This window comes from Sciurus carolinensis, unplaced genomic scaffold (assembly GCF_902686445.1).
Source record: "Sciurus carolinensis unplaced genomic scaffold, mSciCar1.2, whole genome shotgun sequence".
NCBI lineage: Eukaryota > Metazoa > Chordata > Mammalia > Rodentia > Sciuridae > Sciurus > Sciurus carolinensis.
The window spans coordinates 952,904-968,403 of record NW_025920131.1 but is presented as its reverse complement, the minus strand read 5'-3'; the positions used below and the strand labels follow the sequence as shown (position 1 = coordinate 968,403).

At 38.9% G+C, this 15,500-nt stretch overlaps 2 pseudogenes; one reads left to right on the top strand and one right to left on the bottom strand.

The window, feature by feature from the left end:
* LOC124974101 (LIM homeobox transcription factor 1-alpha-like) overlaps positions 1-15,500 on the bottom strand; it is a 363,722-nt pseudogene that overhangs the window by 127,277 nt on the left and 220,945 nt on the right.
* LOC124974091 (40S ribosomal protein S5-like) lies at positions 2,652-3,666 on the top strand (annotated as a pseudogene).

Below are 15,500 nucleotides of genomic sequence, written 5' to 3'. Positions count from 1 at the left end.
AATGACAGTTCTGGAGCATCATTATCCATTAATTAAAATCATTGATGAATCTTTTGTCTGAATGTGTGTTGGTTTTGCCTTTGTTTAAGTTAGAGCATTTTGAGTTTTATTCTATACTGAAGTTAGATAAAACTAATCTCTGGCTTACTTATGTGAAGTTTCTCTGAGGCAGAAATTAAATCGATGCACAGCAGAATTTACAATTTGCAGCAGCAGGAAATGGCAGCTGTCACAGCATGTGGTTGGTCATAACAAGACAAATATGGACTGCATGAGGGACCTGAGACAGAAAGTTCTTGACTTTAGAAACTTACACTAAGTTTACTACCAACATAAAGAGCAAACAAAATAAAAATAGTATTGTTTTACTTCACATCTAAAATTGAGTAGAATGTGAATTAGAGAGGTAATTTTTATTTTGGTCAGTACAAAAAAAAAGCATAAAAACCAAACAAAACTTTATTAGAACAGTTAAAACACCTGAGTATCCATAGGCCCTTGCTCATATACTAAAACCAATTTGACCTTTTTCTTTTAAAATAATTTACTGGAATTAAAGTAAATCAATTCTATTTTCTCTCATTCTTCATATGGAATTGATGTATTTGGAGATAAACTAAAAGAATCACATAGAACTTTATTAGTTCTCAGTAATATTTAGATCCTCATTATGTGTGAACCAAATGGAGAAAAACATCACTAGAGGAAGAAAAGATTGAGACACCTAAGTAAATAAAACCAATATGAGTGATTAGAGTTAATAATGCTTTATCAAATGAATTTATTGCAAGGAAGGGTCCAAAATGCTAAATATTTTAGCAATTTCTGATTTGTCTTTATAAATAAGGTTTGAAATGGCATATTATCTTTGACATAAAATTAATCTGAGGCATCAGAAAAGATTGTCTTTTCAGCTGTAACACACAGCCACAATTTCAGAAGACATAACAGAAAAAACAGCACATCGCATCCTGAAAAAACTCACATAGGACAGTCTAACCAATGTTGTCATTTTATTTCCATTTTCATGTCTTCCTTTCTAGGTAACTACACCTTACAGGTCAACAGGTATTTTTTTTTTTTTTTTTTGTAGAAAACGATCAGTATTCTCTCCTAAATTACTTAAATTGTTGATGATATTTGAAACTAAGAACTAACTTACAGGATAAGTTTCCAAAAACATTTTGCTGCTTTTAACATTGAGCCCCTATTCTGTGCCAGATATTTGCTAGGAGATGAGGAAAAAGAAATGGGCATAACATTTAAGTCCCTGTTCAAAGTCCCAATGAGGCTTATATCTCACTGAGAGAAATATAATAAATAAGCAAAAAATACAATGTTTTTATATTGATTTGATAGACTGAATCATGAATTTCCTAAGATATCCATGTGATAATAATCCCTGGAACCTGAGTCTGTGGTACTTTGCATGGTACAAGGGACTTCTCTGTTATGATCAAATTATGTACACATAGCCTGAAGGTAATTTCATGCAGTATTTTTAGTGCACCTGCAGTTTGACTATGACCATCTCTTAAGGTCAACCTTGGATTGTTTTTTACTTGTAGTATCATGTTAGTGCTCAAAGTTTCAGATTTTGGAGCATTTAAAATTTTGTATTTACAGTTTAGCAATGCTCAATCTATACCAACAACAAAATAGATAATTGAGTAGTGTATACTCACTAATATGTGTGACTGGAGTTTATGTCTGATGCCTTTGTATTCTGCCATTGTTGAAGGATATCAGCATCAGTTGGCTGACAGGATTTGGTAGCTTTTAATTTTTTTTTAATTATGAGACTTTGATTCTGTCCTGACCAAAAATTTTAAGGAAAATTTAATGATTCACTTTTTTCCTGAAATTTGTTACCATTGACATATGATTCACAGAAATGGAGATTTTGACTCTTATGTCCTGGACCCAATCTACTTATTTTGTAGCAAGTACTTGACCTGATACTAAATATCTAAACCTTGGTTCAAAAATGAAAGATCAGATGAAGAGCTGTACTTTGTTAAACTCCTCTTAAAAATTATAGGCATATAATCTCATGCTATATAATTAGAAGTTAGAATATAATTTTCCACCCATAGATTTAAACATTCTCAATCTAAAGCAGAACCATTTTCAGAATCAAAGTCCTGTTGAAAATGTAAACATCAGAATTCTTCAGAAAACATATATTCATGGCAGTTGTGCCATAGTTGAAGTTATGTATTATTGTCACCAAGAATGAGGTCTTCCCTCACTGAATCTGTTCCACAAGTGCAACAACAATACTCACCAACCCAGTGTTTTACTAGGCTGGACACTTGCTGAAGTAGCCAAGAGTGTGAAGGCTAAGCACTGTATGTGGGACTCCAGTGGGGAGATGCTGGCAGGATGAGCAGAAGCAGCATCCTGAGGACCTGCAAAAGCACAGCTTCAGAAGACATGGCAGGGCAGCAGGATGCTAGGGAGAAGCCATGATAGACTGCACATCTTCCCACAGATTTCAAAATGTCAAGGGTACTTCATGAAGGTAGTCACTTCCCGTCACATTTGAACAGTTTTTAGCATGTGACTCTGCTTATATGGAGGACTCCCAAGGAGACTCTGGCATCCTATAGAAAAGGGATCCTTTTGATAACAGGCAGCTCTAACTTGTAATGAGGGAATTTCAGGGTCTCTGAAAAAACACAAATCATGTTTCACTGATGCAATTTTTTGTTTGTGCTTGTAAATATTCTCAAGAGGATAAGGTGAACCAGTTGAAATATTTTTTAATTAGGAAAATATATGTATAGGAGAGATTTTAATGAATGATATGAGGTACAGAATATGGTAAAATGCTTTAGATGTGAGCCATCATAGGGATGGACAGATAGGCTTCAATGATTTTTAAGCAATTTCCCTTGGCCAAGGGAGTTGAGGTCTGGGCTGTAAGAGAACAAAAAATGGAGCAGGATGGAGGGCACTTACTGTCGATTAACAGTGCTTTTTGTTTTGTTTTGTTTTAAAGATCAAATCAGCTCTTCCTCTCTGTGCCAGGGTGGCGCCTGGTGCACACAGGGCAACCAAGGCTCCCTGGCTGTGACGGAGTGGTGACAGCCACACCTGAAGTTGCAGAGACCCCTGACATCAAGCTTTTGGGGAAGCGGAGCACTGATGTGCAGATTAATGACATTTCCCTGCAGGATTACATTGTGGTGAAGAAGTATGCCAAATACCTGCCCCACAGTGCAGGGTGCTATGCGGCCAAGCGCTTCCGCAAAGCACAGTGCCCCATGGTGGCAACTCATCAGCTCCATGATGATGCATGTCTGCAACAACAGCAAGAAGCTCATGACTGTGCATCCTCAAGCATGCCTTTGAGATCATCCACCTCCTCACTGGTGAGAACCCTCTGCAGGTCCTGGTGAATGCCATTATCAATAGTGGCCCCTGGGAGGATTCGACATGCATCGGGTGAGCTAGCACTGTGAGGAGGCAGGCCGTGGGCATGTACCCACTGCGCTGAGTGAATCTGGAAGCTGTGCACAGGAGCCTGTGAGACTGTCTTCCAGAACATCAAGACCACTGCTGAGTGCCTGGCAGATGAACTCATTGATGCTGCTAAGGGCTCCTCTAACTTATGCCATCAAGAAGGATGACCTGGAGCATGTGGCCAAGTCCAACTGCTGATTTTTTACCTGCTGCCCAATAAACTGTTTTCCCTTGGGGGCAGCTCCAAAAAATAAAATAAAATAAAATAAAATAAATAAAATAAAATAAAATAAAATAAAATAAAATAAAAAAAAAAAAATAAAGACCAAATCACTTGCATCTTTGAGATTGCTTAATAATTGTACATTTTGATGTTGGTATTTTTAGTTAGTAAAACAGCAAATCAATGTGCAAAATAAACTAAAAGATGGTTTGCCACAGACCCAAATCTGTGAAAGTAGATAAACTAGCATACTGTGTATATAAAAAGTGAAATAGTGCATTTAGATCTACTTTCTACATATAATACATTGGGTTCTGAGCTTCTTGATAGATGGGGATCATTCAGACAGGTTTCTAATGGCAGTTGGCCAATGTGCTGCTTATTATAGTGAATAACAGCAATGAAGTACCAGGCAATTCCAGAATAGCTACAAAGAAAATATTCTAGGAGCTTACATTTTTAATCATGTATATGTGTGTGTTCACATGTGCTAATTTATTGTTGGGTAGGAGAGCTGGGAAAAGCAAAGAGGGGCAGCTAGTAGAGATACCAAACCATGAGAAATTACAGTCAAACCCTTATGTCTCCAAAGATGAAGCTGTGATTAAGAAACAAAATGAAATAGACTAAGCACACTTCTTTATCAAACCCTGAAGAACTGAACAGAAGAGAGCTGTTGATGTTGAGCAGGAGAGTTTAGGGAAAAAGAAGATAACTTCTGTTTAATGGTTTGCAAGGGAGTTTCACTTTTGTCATTTGGGCTGTCCAATACTGGGGGAAAGAGAGGGGACACATTGTTATTCACGTTTGGCAGATGAGAAGAGGTTTAGAATTAGTGAGTTGGTTAGGTTAATACAATAAGCAGTGGACTTGGGATCACACCCAGCTGACCCTGGGCCCCCACACCTGTCCCACTGTGTTAAGCAGTCCACATTACACACACCATACTGTCTACACCTTTAAATGGAATACTCAGAATCCATATATAGCATGTGTTGAGTCTGACTCTGGTACCAGGCTCTATAGTATAAAGTAAAAATGTAAAATTGGGTCATCATTAAGACCCTAAAGAAAAGCTTTGACTGCATGATATTTACACAACTTGGTGTGAGTCTAGAAGAGCAATCTGTCATGTCATAGCTTCCCTTGTTACGGGTTGGCAATGGTTGACAGGCATAAGTGATGGACTTGGTCCAGAATAAATCCCTTCATGTTTATCTGCTCTGTTCTGTCATGTAAAATAAGCTCCTTTTTTGTATCAGAGATGGCCTCTACTGGGCAAAAAGCATAAGGATCCCAAAGATCAGTCTCATGTAAAAAAAGAACCACAGGTAGCGTGGTAGATGATTACACATTGTTCATTTCCTCAGTTGCTGGGGATGCCAGGATTAGCAGACACAGATGATGCACATGTAAGGGTTACTGAACCATCTGTGCCTCTTCAGATGCCTTGTGAGAATACTAAGTGTTCCTGACAAGGGTTAATGGGGCTTGCTCACCCTCGCTAATCCTGTAGTTACCCTTCCTGAAGAGAGGTATAGGAAGCAATTTCAGAGCTGCGGGAATTCAGTTTAGGCAGGTTTAATGGAAGAACAGACACTTCAGTATTTTAGGAACCCTTTCTTACTTTACATGTTTCATCAACTTGTCCCTGCTCCTACTGCCTCCAGTACTGATAGTATTTCTTGTTCCTTTTGTATATTAGCAAAACTGGGAAATGTCAAATAGTCAGCACTTTATTTTTTAAAGTTTGTTGAAGACTGTTAATGACATAGTCCCAGTAACTTATGGGGAGATCAGGGTGATCTCCTCAGGCTTAGGTTGTTGACATTTTCTAATAATAAAGGCAAGGTTTATCCATATATGAATTTGAAAGCATTTATTGCTTTCTAGCAAAGAAAGTGTGCAAGACTTAACATTTAGAAATGATGAAATGGATTGAAAATATAGTAGTTGAAGTATGATAAAAGTTTACTGAAAGTAAAATTAGCTCTTTGGCAAAACAGAGAACACTGAAAAATTTAGCTAAGGTGGTCAGAGGAAGAGTATGTGCTTAAATAGGACCCAGGTTTGTTTTGTGTGTGTGTGTGTAATACTGAAAGATGTAATACTGAAAGATGTAATACTGAAAGATAATGTAATACTGAAAGATGATGTAATACTGAAACCTAAACATGAAATGCTCTGAGTACCTTATACACACATCCACACACTTTCTGTTTTGAGTACTCATCTCAAAACAAAAAAAAAAAAAAAAAAAGAAAAAAAGTGGGCCAAATCTGGCTTTGCCTGTTTTCGTATAGCCCATGAATGAGCTAAGAGTGGTTTTTATGTATATATATTAAATAGGTTAAAAAAATCAAAATAATATTTTTATGACTCATGAAAATCATGTGAAATTCAAATTATTGTATCATAAATAAGTTTTATTGGAACTCATTCATGCTCATTAAATTTATATATACATATTTGCCTATTTATAGCAGTTTTTGCCCTGAACTAGCAGAGTTGAATAATCATGACAGCAATCTTATTATTTTTACATTCTCCCCAACAGTGTGTAAAGTTTCTAATTTCACTACATCCTTTCCAACACTTGAGTTTTCTTTTTGATTATAGCCATCTAGTGGGTTTGGAAGTGGTGTCTCATTGTGGTCTTCATTCACATTTTCCAAATGACTAATGGATGTTGAAATGATGTAGAACATCGTTTCATATGGTTATTGGTCATTTTTCTCTTTGGAGAAATATCTATTAAACTTTATTTTTCAATTGGGTTCTTTTTTATTGAGTTTTCAGACTTCTTCATGTATTTTGGATACAGAGCCTATATCTCAGACATATAATTTCAAAATATTCTCTCATTTTGTTGGCTTTTCTTTTCACTTTCTTTATATTGTTTATAGCATTAAAGTATTGAATTTTGATGTACTCCAATGTTTCTACTTTGTTGTTGTGGTTGCTTCCTCCTTCAATATCATATCTAAGAAATCATTGCTTAACCTAAGGCCATACAGATTTTAGAGTTTGAAATATATGTCATTATATCCACTTGCTCTTACGTTACATTCCTTATAGCTAGTACTGAGTTTTTTTTAATGCAAATCATTCAAGAACAATACATGTTAAGCACCTTCTTGTAATAGGTGAATACTATTCAACGGTATAAGTATACTCTGTTTAACCATTACCTGTTGATAGGCATAAAGTCTTTCTATTTCAGTTTTTGCCACAAACAAAACTGCAAAACTTGTATGATTATTTTATTCTGGCACCATGAGTCATGAACAATGTTACCTAGAGTGGAATGGGAAGATTGCTTCAAAATCCAAGTTGCTAAAATTTACCTGCCAGGAGAATATGAACACTAGTCAACTGGTTAGGAGTAAGAATATAAACCTGCTGACCAAGTGTTTTCCATACCAGAATTTTTTTTCATAAGGCTGAGTTGCCTTCACAGTCTGCTCCTCTTCAGCAACTTATTCTCTTAACTTTCTTTATGGTGGGAGAATAGACTGTTTCCCCCATCAAGCAAGAATGAGACAGCACCAAGAAAAGCATGCCAGTGCCCCTGTCCTCATGGAGTGTGTGTGTGTGTGTGTGTGTGTGTGTGTGTGTGTGTGTGTTTTATCAGACCTTAATAAAAAGAGGCTGTATAAAGATTATGTGGATCTACATGTGGTGATGTGCTGGCTGATGGGCTCACTGGGGAAATTGGGGCCTGTGCTGCCTCTTTGCCCTGGTCCCTGGCATTCAGTTTCTTGTGTGTTGTTGAAAGAGATTGGCAGGGCTGAAACTGGGGCAACTGATGTTTTTCAAACAATTATGACCAAATACATTTAAGAAGAAAAAGTTCAACAACTAAAATTTGAGTGTAATTTTTAGATCACTTATTCCTAGTGGTTCAAAAGAAGTGAAAACCTTACAGGAACTTTAACTGATGTCCTGGCCCTGTGAGATCAGTGTTAACATAATTAATGGTCAGCTTCTCATTGAGAAGAACCAGAGTAGCAGATGAGGGTTTTAGTATTTTTAGATTCTTTTGAGAGCCCAAGTGACCTATCATGTTGACTCTTCACTAGAGAACACTTAGTCTCCATTTAATAAACCTTCAAATTGTTGCCATTATTTAGACTTCAGGTAGAGGGGCACATTAGGGCCATAGAAACTGATGGAGATGCTAACCTATATTTTAGCTCTTCTAAAAACATTTTCCAAAAGTTTTAGGATCTGTTGTTGCTTGACATGAGCTAAACTAAGGCAAATAATTTGTAGGAAACTGACAAAGAGAAGTGGCTTTGAAGGTAACCCCTGCCCTTTTCTCTTTTTTATTAATGGAAACCTTAAAGCATTTTAAAGTACAGAAAATAGTTGTTCCCCTCCCTGCCACCCCCCGATTCTGTGACCTAGCTTCTCAGAGCCCTCTTCATTTCATCATTCCACCTAGTTCATATGGCAGCCACTAGATACTTGTGACTGCTGAGCATTTGCACAGTGTCTAGTCCCTATTGAGACATGTTGCAAATGTCAAATGCTGCCTCAGAGCTGCTCTCCCTCCTCGGGGCCTTCTCAGGGAGTTCTTCCCTGGGCCTCATAGCTAAAAAACATTTCCTACCTCTGTGGAACTCCCTTGCTTGCTTCCTTTATATTACTTTGACAAACTATAGTTATTTGTACCTATTAAATTTCAGTCTGACTCCCTAAGTCCAGAAACAGAAGGCTCTGGCATGGAATTGGTATCCAGTGATGACCTAGTGAGCAAACACACCCCAGCAGGAACAAATTCTCAACTCTGGCAGACCCAGTACCTCCCTTTCACAAAACCTGTATATCATGGCATTGTTTTCTCTCTCTCTGGTAAAAGTAGGGATTGAATCCAGGGCCTTGTGCATATCAGACAAGTACTCCACCATTGAGTTGCATTCCCAGGTTAACTAAACTCAAATGGATTAAGGATCTCGGAATCAGACCAGAGAGCTTGCATCTTATAGAATAAAAAGTAGGTCCAGAGCTTCATCATGTCGGCTTAGGACCAGACTTCCTCAACAGGACTCCCATAGCACAAGAAATAAAAGCAAGAATTAATAACTGGGATAGATTCAAACTAAAAAGCTTTCTCTCAGCAAAGGAAACTATCAGCAATGCGAAGAAAGAGCCTACAGAGTGGGAGAAAATCTTTGCCAATCATACTTCAGATAGAGCACTAATCTCCAGAATCTATAGAGAACTCAAAAAACTCTACACCAAGAATGCAAATAATCCAATCAACAAATGGTCTAAGGAAATGAATAGACACTTCACAGAAGAAGATCTACAAGCAATCAACAAACATATGGAAAAATGATCAACATCTCTAGTAATAAGAGAAATGCAAATCAAACCACCCTAAGATTCCATCTCACCCCAATTAGAATGGCGATTATCAAGAATACAAGCAACAACAGGTGTTGGCGAGGATGTGGGGAGAAAGGTACACTCATACATTGCTGGTGGGGCTGCAAATTAGTGCAGCCAGTCTGGAAAGCAGTATGGAGACTCCATAGAAAACTTGGAATGGAACCACCATTTGACCCAGCTATCCCACTCCTTGGACTATACCCAAAGTACTTAAAATCAGCATATTACAGAGATACAGCCACATCAATGTTCATAGCTGCTCAGTTCACAATAGCCAGATTGTGGAACCAACCTAGATGTCCTTCAATTGATGAATGGAGAAAGAAACTGTGGTATATATTTATATATATACAATGGAATATTACTCAGACATAAAGAATGATAATGGATGCAAATGATAATGCAGGCAAATGGATGAAACTGGAGAATATCATGCTAAGTGAGATAACCCAATCTCAGAAAACCAAAGGAAGAATGATATCGCTAATAAGTGGATGATGACACATAATGGGGGGTGAGAGGGGTTAGTGTTAGGGTTAGAGTTAGGTTTAGGGAGGGAGTCAAGAATGGAGGAAGGGCCCCCCGCTGGAGCGGTAAACATGGACAACTGGGATCATTGTAGAGGAGGCGGCTCAGCACAGCGCTTGGACTCGGAGCAACCACTGGGCTCCAGGAGGCTGCCTGAGGAGGAGCTGTGTGGCGAGCTGTTTGGACGCAGAACGAGCGCTCCTGAACACCTGGAGGTTGCCCGGGAGAAGAGGAGGAGTGCAGCGGGTTGCTTGACCTAGGAGTGACTGCATCAGAGCCACAGGCAGATGCCAGAGGAGGAGCTGCGTGGTGGGCTGTTTGAACTCAGAGCGAGTGCTCCTGAACACCGGGAGGTTGCCCGGAGGAAGACGAGGAGCTTGGCGGGTCGCTTGACCTAGGAGTGACTGCATCAGAGCCACAGGCAGTTGCCAGAGGAGAAGCTGCGTGGTGAACTGTTTAAACTCAAAGCGAGCACTCCTGAACACCGAGAGGTTGCCCGGAGGAAGAGGAGGAGCACGGCGGGTCGCTTGACCTAAGAGTGACTGCATCAGAGCCACAGGCGGTTGCCAGAGGAGGAGCTGCGTGGTGAGCTGTTTGAACTCAGAACGACTGCTCCAGAACACCGGTGGCCTGCCTGGAGGAGGAGAGCAGTGGATCGCTTCACCTAAGAGTGACTGCATCAGAGGTACAGGCGATTGCCAGAGGAGGAAGCAAGTGGTGAGTTGATTGGACTAAAAGCGACCGCTCCTGAACACCAGTGGCCTGCCTGGAGGAGGAGTGCGGTGGGTCACTTGGTCTCGGAGCCACCGTTCCTGAACACCTGCGGGGCTACCCCGAGGAGGAGGAGGAGGAACAGGGCAGGTCACTTGGACTTGGAGTGACTGCCTAGGGCTACGGGTGGTTGGCAGGAGGAGGAGACGCGAAGTGAGTTGCTTGGACACCTAGTGACTGCATCGGAAACCGGGCCCCTGTCTGGAGGAGGAGGTGTGTGGCGGGTCTCTGGGTATCAGAGCTATTGTACGGGGCTCCAGGTGGCGGCTCAGAGGAGGGGCCGCATAGCCAGGCGATTACATGCAGAGCAGGGTCCCAGGAGCTAGGTGACTTCTTGCTGGAAGAGCCGCACAGAGACACGCCTAGGGGCGGAGAGAAGTTTCCAGGGCTGCGGGGAGATTCTCTGGGAGAGGCAGCCTAAGGAGACTTGCCTGCGGAAGGTGAGGCTCCCAGGCTCAGGACGTAGGTCCGGGCCCCTGGGAACATTGCAGAGGAAGACAGCCCAGCCCAGGCGGTACTTGTAGATTGAGGGGAACCTCTAGGAGGGCAACTGACCAGGGAGACGTCCCCACTGAGTGAGTCTTCCCTGCTGAGGGAGGTTTTCCCACAGGGACGGTAAAACCAGAGACACAGGTACAAACAAGCCTTGCCTCAGCCCGCAGTCTAGTTCCCCATTGGATGACCATTGGTCAACAAGTGGAGGCACCTCTGCCCACTAGCAGGGAATATACGCCACCTGAGGGTCACCACCCCTAGAGAGGGAGCTTCTTTGTGGAGCTCCGCATTATCAACTTCCTCCAAGACTTCAGGCTATTGAAGGATAAGAGGGGATATACTAGCAATCTTCAGGGACATTATAAGTCGATAGAGGAAATCTGCACTATCTTAATGACCTACTGATGCCTGAACAATATGAGAAAACAAGGGAAGAAAATGCCCCAAACAAATCTAGATGTTACATCAATAAAATCCAACGACAGCATGGCAGAAGAAATGACAGAAAGGGAGTCCAGAATGTACATAATTAAAATGATTAGGGAAGCAAACGATGAGATGAAAGAGCAAATGCAGGCATTGAATGATCGCACCAATTGACAGTTAACAGAGCAAATACAGGAAGCAAAAGATCATTTCAATAAAGAGTTAGAGATATTGAAAAAAAACCAACAGAAATCCTTGAAATGAAGGAAACAAAAAACCAAATTAAGAACTCCATAGAAAGCATAACCAATAGGATAGAACACCTGGAAGACAGAACCTCAGATATTGAAGACAAAATATTTAACCTTGAAAACAAAGTTGAACAAACAGAGAAGATGGTAAGAAATCATGAACAGAATCTCCAAGAACTATGGGATATCATGAAAAGGCCAAATTTGAGAATTATTGGGATTGAGGAAGGCTTAGAGAAACAAACCAAAGGAATGAACAATCTATTCAATGAAATAATATCAGAAAATTTCCCAAATCTGAAGAATGAAATGGAAAATCAAGTCCATAGGCTTATAGGACTCCAAATACACAAAATTACAACAGACCCACACCAAGGCACATTATTATGAAAATACCTAACATACAAAATAAAGACAGAATTTTAAAGGCCGCGAGAGAAAAGAACCAAATTACATTCAGAGGGACACTAATACGGATATCAGCAGATTTTTCAATCCAGAACCTGAAAGCTAGAAGAGCCTGGAACAACATTTTTCAAGCTCTGAAAGAAAATGGATGCCAATCAAGAATCTTATACCCAGCAAAACTTACCTTCAAAATTGATGATGAAATAAAATCATTCCATGATAAACAAAAGCTAAAAGAATTTACAAAAAGAAAGCCAGCATTACAGAACATTCTCAGCAAAATATTTCATGAGGAAGAGATAAAAAACAAAGAAGCAAATCATCAAAGGGAGGAATTATCCTAAAGTAACAGTCAAATAAAGGAGGAACCAAGATGTGTCAAAAATTTTAAATATGAAACAAATGATTGGAAATACAAATCATATCTCAATAATAACCCTGAATGTTAATGGCCTGAATTCATCAATCAAAAGACATAGACTGGCAGATTGGATTAAAAAGAAAGATCCAACAATATGTTGCCTCCAAGAGACTCACCTCATAGAAAGAGATACCCATAGACTAAAGGTGAAAGGATGGGGAAAAACATACCATGCACATGGACTCAGCAAAAAAGCTGGAGTATCCATTCTCATTTCAGATAATGTGGACTTCAAGCCAATGTTAGTCAGAAGGGATAAAGAAGGACATTTCATACAGCTTAAGGGAAGCATAAATCAGCAAGATATAACAATGATAAACATCTATTCCCCAAACAGTGGCTCATCATGTATGTTAAACAAATCCTTCTCAATTTTAGAAACCAAATAGACCATAACACAGTAATACTAGGTGATTTTAACATGCCTCTCTCACCACTGGACAGATCTTCCAAACAAAAATTGAACAAAGAAACCATAGATCTCAATAACACAATCAATAATTTAGACTTAACAGACATTTATAGAATATACCATCCAACCAAGAACGAATATACTTTCTTCTCAGCAGCACATGGATCCTTCTCTAAAATAGACCATACATTATGCCACAAAGCTAATGATAGCAAATACAAGAAGATAGGGACACTACCTTATATTCTATCAGATCATAATGGATTGAAGTTAGAAATAAATGAGAGTAAAATACAGAAACTACTCCAACACCTGGAGATTAAACAATATGCTATTATATGATGAATGGATAACATAAGATATTAGGAAGGAAATTAAAAAATTCTTAGAGGTAAACGAGAACAAAGAAACATCATATCAAAATCTCTGGGACACTATGAAAGCAGTACTTAGAGGAAGATTTATTTCATGGAGCGCATTTAATAAAAGAAGTAAAACTCAAAAAATAAATGACCTAACACTACAGCTCAAAGCCCTAGAAAAAGAAGAACAGACCAACACCAAAAGTAGTAGAAGACAGGAAATAGTTAAACTCAGAGCTGAAATCAACGAAATTGAAACAAAAGAAACAATACAAAAAATTGACAAAATAAATAGTTGGTTCTTCGAAAAAATAAACAAAATTAATAAACCTTTAGCCACACTAACAAAGAGAAGACGAGAGAAAACCCAAATCACTAAAATTCGGAATGAACAAGGAAATATCACAACAGACACGACTGAAATACAAAACATAATTAGAAGCTATTTTGAAAATCTATACTCCAACAATATAGAAAATTTCGAAGACATCAACAGGTTTCTAGAGACATATGAATTGCCTAAACTGAACGAGGAGGACATACACTATTTAAATAGACCAATTTCAAGTTTGAAATAGAAGAAGTCATCAAAAGCCTACCAACAAAGAAAAGTCCAGGACCACATGGGTTCTCAGCCGAGTTCTACAAAACCTTTAAAGAAGACTTCATTCCAATACTTCTCAAAGTATTCCATAAAATAGAAGAGGAGGGAACCCTCCCAAACTCATTCTATGAAGCCAATATTACCCTGACACCTAAACCAGACAGAGACACATCGAGGAAAGAAAATTTCAGACCAATATGCTTAATGAGCATCGACGCAAAAATTCTCAACAATTTTTAGCAAATCGCATACAAAAACATATTAAAAAGATAGTGCACCATGATCAAGTGGGTTTCATCCCAGGGATGCAAGGTTGGTTCAATATCAGGAAATCAATAAATGTAATTCACCATATCAATAGACTTAAAGTCAAGAATCACATGATTATTTCGATAGATGCAGAAAAAGCATTTGATAAAATACAGCACCCCTTCATGCTCAAAACACTAGAAAAAATAGGGACAGTGGGAACATTCCTTAACATTGTAAAGGCCATCTATGCTAAGCCCATGGCTAATATCATTCTAAATGGTGAAAAAATGAAAGCATTCCCTCTAAAAACTGGAACAATGCAGGGATGCCCTCTTTCACCACTTCTATTCAATATCGTCCTTGAATCTCTAGCCAAAGCAATTAGACAGACCAAAGAAATTAAAGGGATATGAATAGGAAAAGAAGAACTCAAACTATCCCTATTTGCTGATGATATGATTGTATACTTAGAGGAACCAGGAAATTCCACCAGAAAACTTTTAGATCTCATAAGTGAATTCAGTAAAGTAGCGAGATATAAGATCAATGCACATAAATCTAAGGCATTTTTATACACAAGCGATGAATATTCAGAAAGAGAAATTAAGAAAACTACCCCATTCACAATAGCTTCGAAAAAAATAAAATATTTGGGAATCAATCTCACAAAAGAGGTGAAAGACCTATACATTGAGAACTACAGAACACTAATGAAAGAAATTAAAGAAAACCTTAGAAGATGGAAAGATCTCCCATGTTCCTGGATAGGAAGAATTAATATTGTCAAAATGGTCATACTACCAAAAGTGCTACACAGATTCAAGGCAATTCCAATTAAAATCCCAATGATGTACCCTACAGAAATAGAGCAAGAAATTATGAAATTCATCTGGAAGAATAAAAAAACCAGAATAGCTAAAGCAATCCTTGGCAGAAAGAGTGAAGCAGGGGGTATTGCAATACCAGAACTTCAACTCTACTACAAAGCAATAGTAACAAAATCGGCATGGTATTGGTACCAAAATAGAAACGTGGATCAATGGTACAGAATAGAGGACACGGACACAAACCCAAATAAATACACTTTTCTCATACTGGACAAAGGTGCCAAAAATATGCCATGGAGAAAAGATAGCCTCTTCAACAAATGGTGCTGGGAGAATTGGAAATCCATATGCAACAGAATGAAACTGAACCCATATCTCTCACCATGCACGAAACTAAACTCAAAATGGATTACGGATCTCGGAATCAGACCAGAGACCTTGCATCTTATAGAATAAAAAGTAGGTCCAGAGCTTCATCATGTCGGCTTAGGACCAGACTTCCTCAACAGGACGCCCATAGCACAAAAAATAAAAGCAAGAATTAATAACTGGGATAGATTCAAACTAAAAAGTCTTCTCTCAGCAAAGGAAACTATGCGAAGAAAGAGCCTACAGAGTGGGAGAATATCTTTGCCAATAATACTTCAGATAGAGC